Below are 5,197 nucleotides of genomic sequence, written 5' to 3'. Positions count from 1 at the left end.
AAACAAAACAAAACCACACTGTATGTTATAAGTATGTGAGAAACAATAGCAAGAAAGAAAAATCCACTTGTGTCACTAACTTCGGTTCATTTCCCTTAACATAATCTTATCTGGTCATATGCTCATAGCTTTTGACCTTTTCTGCTTATCCCAGACATATATTAGTTATTGAAAATTAGGGAAACCATGGGACCTATGTTTATTTGGACTTGGCTTACTACACTTCATAATCTATTTCCGAAGCCTTTCCATTTCCTAACAAATTAGGCGATGGAATGACAGGAGTTTGCCTGTCATCCTTAAGCAGGGGCCATGTTAATCTTCTCGGTATCATTCCAAATTTAGTGTATATGATGCTTCCTCACTGCTTCTCAGGGAGCAGAGGAGGGAAGGACTTCCCTCACCCTCCAGTACTGGAGATCTCCATCTTGGATACTGACAATGCTCGATGGAGCTGCTAGCTCCAACTTAAGCCTTGGAAAAAAACTGGAGTCATTTAGCAGGTCACAAGAACCTAAGCTGACCTGCCAGACTCAGCTCCACCCAGAGAAAAGTCACCCAGCTCGGGCGCAAGCCATAGGAGTGGCTTTCTTCACTGGGTAATCAGAGCCAGAGGCTGCCCCTCCCTTTAGCAGCCTTGACAATCAATTGAAATTCAGTAAACATAAACCCTGAGAGTGGCTCCAGGCTGGGCTCTGGGAGTTTCTCACAAACTAGCCCCCTGGAAAAGCTAATGTTTGCTGAAAGTCCTCAACTCTACCCAGAACCTAGCCTCATCACAGCATCTCCAAACTTGAGGAAAAAGCCATCTCCCTCTTTTGTGATACTCAAAGCAAATCTCCCTTCCATTGAACTAATCTGGGAGGAGGATCACAAAATCCTGGGTAAAGCAGAGCATTTTTCTGCCTGTTCAAACAAATTGACTTAAGAAACCAACCAAGCCACAGGAAAATCAAACACCACAAGCAGACCAGAGACTCCAACAAGAGGCTGGTTATGGACATAAGGGAGATACATGATTTTTCCGACCCCTACCAAAAAATTTTTTTCTTTTCTTTTTTTTTGGTACCTTTTATAAAAACTTTTTTCTAAAACTTTTTTTAAATTTTTAATTTTTACCTTTTTTGAAAAAAATTGTTTTCTAGTAACTTTTTTTCCTCTTATAGTTTTTACTTTAGGGGTATATGTGTGTGTGCGTGTTTCTTTCTTTTCTTTTAAAAAAATTCTTTTTGTTTTTTGTTTAGCTCTACTGAACTTCTGATCTTTTCTTCTTTCTTTCTTATCCTTTTCACCTTTTCTTCTCTTTCGTTCTTCTTTATGCGATTTAATTGTTGTTCTGCACATCCTCAGATAAACCCGTAGTCGATTAGTAGACCTTATCCCCCATTGTGTACACACTTAATCCACAAATTCATTACTCAATTAAAAACCTCTTAGACTTAAATTCCTTAATAGCAGTTCTACCTCTTTATACCTATATAATATTTTAAGTATTTTTATTTTTAAATTTTTCACATCTCCTTTATATTCCTCCCTGTCTCTCATTATATTCACGTTCTTCTCTGAATAGTTTGTATTCATTTCTGCTTCATATTCTAAATTTTTACTTTTCTATTTTTCTTGGTCACTTTTTTCCCTTTCCTTTCTTCTTTTTTTCGCTCTCTACTTTCATACTATCCAACTTATTTCCTTCTTTGAGATTAGGACTCAGTTAACTCTCCCTGTACATTCCCACATCATTCTATTCCTATTGTTAACCCACATCTCTCCCTAAACCTAATAATTTCTGGTTTACCAAATTCTTCTTCATGGTTCGCACCCCATTAATATATAGTTGTTAAATGTTGAATAGATGTATCTGTTGAACTAGAGTGTATTTGCAGAATATTGACTGTGCAAATACAGACTTTGGTTGATGCTTGCCTTAAGAAAGTGTTCTAGCAAAAAACTGGTGTTATTTTCATCCCAAATGGGCAGAGTAAGCTGGAAAAACACAAGAAAAATGGCAAGTCCGGGTATCTCCACTCCCACTCATGATAATCAGGGAACAGAACAGATAATGAATAATCCACTGCTGGCAAACATGATAAATGAAAATATTGAAAACATACAAAGGACTCTGTATGAGCGTGATAGGGAGAGAGAGGAGGCAAACAAAAGGTCAATGCAGGAAAAGATTGAAAACTTACAAAGGACTCTGTATGAGCGTGATAGGGAGAGAAAACAGGCAATCCAAAGATTTATACAGGAATATCATGAGCATGAGGAAGCTACTCAAAAAATGATACAGGATTTGCGTGAGCAGCTTGAGAATACTCAAAGAGAAAGGCAGGAATGGTGTGAGCAGGCTGAGAACACGCAAAGTGAACTACAGGAATGGCATGAACATCAGGAAGCTAAGCAAAGAGTAATACAGGAATTGATAGAGCAGAATGAGTATACACAAAGATCACTAAAGGCATTCATGGGAGCCATTAAAAAAGAGCTGAGGGAAGTCAGGGAGACCACAAAGGGAAAGCTGAATGGAACCCAACAGAAGGAATGGGAGTCCAAGGAAACCATAAACAATCAACTAAGTGATTTTAGAATAAACATTGAACACCCAATTAAGGAAGTAAAGACGTTCATTCAAGATCTAAAACAAAGCTGCAACAAAGGATTTGAAGCCATCAAAGCTGACTAATTAGAAGGAGAAGAATTTAAAATTAAAGTAGAAAGTCTTGACAGCAGGTTAGAGGATGCAGGAGATCGAATCTCGGGGATTGAAGACAGCCTAGATATTATAGAGAAAGAACATACAACCATCCAAGACAAGTCCAAGAAATATGATAGATCTATCCAACACTTGGAAGACACCATCAGAAGGCCTAATCTGAGGATAATGGGTGTAGAGGAGCACCTAGAAACAGAAGTTAATGGTCTAGGAAATTTGTTTAACAGGATCCTAGCAGAGAACTTCCCAAGCATGCAAAAAGATAGGCCTATTCAGATACAAGAAGCTTTTAGAATTCCAAATAGACCAGACCAGAATAGGAAATCCCACTGTCACACTATAATCCACACAGGATCAACTCAGACCAAGGAAAAGATCCTTAAAGGAGAAAAGATGAATAACTTATAAAGGGAAACCAATTAGAAACACCACAGATTACTCAGCAGAGACAATCAAGGCAAGAAGAGCCTGGAATGATGTATGCCATGCCCTAAAAACAAACAACTATCAAGGAAGAATACTCTACCCAGCTAAACTCTCCTTCATAACTGAAGGCCAAATAAAAACCTTCCATAGCAAAGAAAAATTGAAACAATACATCTCCACCAAACCAGCCCTACAAAAGATTCTTAAAGATGTCCTACACATAGAAAACCAACAAGACCATAATAAAGGGCAAGAAACTGCACCCACACTGAGAATCCAAAAACCATAGGAAGAACCCAGTTTTAGGAGCCCCAAGAAGGTGGATAACAAGGCAGGAACTCCCAAATCCCTCTCAGTCCTATCTCTCATTATTAATGGACTTAACTCTCCAATTAAGAGACATAGACTCTCTAGTTGGATTAAAAAACAAGATCTTTCTACCTGGTGCCTTCAGAAGTCACATCTTGCCAGTAAAACAAACACATTTTCAATGTTAAAGTCTGGAACAAAATCTACCAAGCAAGCGGCCCCCATAAATAGTCGATAGTTACAATCCTAATATCAGATAAAAGAACTTCAAATTAAAATTTGTGAGAAGAGATAAAGAAGGTCGCTACATACTAATTAAGGGATCTCTCCTTCAGGAGCATATTACAATTCTAAATATCTATTCGCCAAACAACAGAGCACCCAAATTTATCCAATAAACACTACTTTCCCTCAAATCCCACATAGATCCAAAGAAATTAATTGTTGAGGATTTTAACACACCAATCTTCCCACTAGATAGATCAACTCGGCAAAACCTCAACAGAGAAACCGCAGATCTAAACTACTGCACAGATCAACTAGTTGTTACAGCCATCTACTGAATATTTCACCCAGCAGCTTCAGAAGTTTGCTTTCTGAGCAGCACATGGAACATTTTCTAACATAGACCACATTTTAGGTCACAAAGCAAACTTGTCCTAATTCAGAAACATTGAATTTATATCATGCATTCTCTCTGACCACAAGGGAAGAAAATTAGAACTCAACACCGAAAGCCACCAAAGAAAGTCTTGTAACACACAAAGGCTGAAAAAAACACTATTGAATGACCAGTGGGTCATGGAAGAGACTAGAAAGGAAATTCAAATTTTCATGATATTCAACAAAAATGAGCACACAAATTACCAGCTCCTCTGGGACACAGTAAAGGCAATAGTCAGAGGCAAATTTGTAGCTCTGAGTTCCTACATCAACAAATTGGAGAGATCTGAAACCAACAATTTAATAAGACATCTGAACCTCCTTGAAAAAGAGCAGCAAGATAAACCCCAATCCAGTAGACAGAAAGAAATAATAAAATTAAATCAGAATTAAATGAATTAGAATCCAAAAAAACTATAGAAAGAATCAACAAAAGAAAGATTTGGTTCTTTGAAAAAATTAACAGACCTTTAGCAAATCTTATCAGAAAAAGAAGAGAACACACCAAATGAATAAATTCAGAGATGAGAATGGAAACATCAGCACAGAAACAACCAAGATTCAGAACATTATAAGGGGATACTTCTCAAAACTTTATCTAATTAGTATGAGAACTTGGCAGAAATGGAACTTTTCCTAGCAAATATTGACATGACAAAACCAATCCAAGATGAGTTAAACCATCTTAACAGGCCCATTTCAAGCATTGAAATAGAAACAGCAATAAGAGAACTCCCAGCTAAGAAAAGTCCAGGAACAGATGGATTTACAGAGGAATTCTACACAGCCTTCAAAGCAGAGCTAACACCAATACTCCTCCAATTCTTCAATGAAATTGAAAGAGAAAGTTCACTACCAAACACATTCTATGAAGCCATCATAACCCTCATCCCAAAATCAGGCAGGGACTCATCAAAGAAAGAGAACTATAGACCCATTTCTTTGATGAACATTGATGTAAAATTTCTCAACAAAATTTTGGCCAATCAACTTCAACAATTCATCCAAAAAATCATACATTATGACCAAACAGGATTCATTTTAGGGATGCAAACCTGGTTCAATATATGCAAATCAATTAATATT

At 37.3% G+C, this 5,197-nt stretch overlaps 1 non-coding gene across 1 annotated transcript; it reads right to left on the bottom strand.

Moving 5' to 3' along the window:
* Nucleotides 1-258: 258 nt before the first annotated feature.
* On the bottom strand, nucleotides 259-365 carry LOC122102997. Its single transcript, XR_006146662.1, has one exon. It is a non-coding gene; the product is annotated as a U6 spliceosomal RNA (small nuclear RNA).
* Nucleotides 366-5,197: the final 4,832 nt, after the last annotated feature.

The sequence above is a fragment of the Dipodomys spectabilis genome, unplaced genomic scaffold (genome assembly GCF_019054845.1).
Source record: "Dipodomys spectabilis isolate Male_0828 unplaced genomic scaffold, ASM1905484v1 ptg001232l, whole genome shotgun sequence".
Lineage (NCBI taxonomy): Eukaryota > Metazoa > Chordata > Mammalia > Rodentia > Heteromyidae > Dipodomys > Dipodomys spectabilis.
Note: the sequence above shows the minus strand (reverse complement) of the source record. Positions and strands in the feature narration are given on the sequence as shown.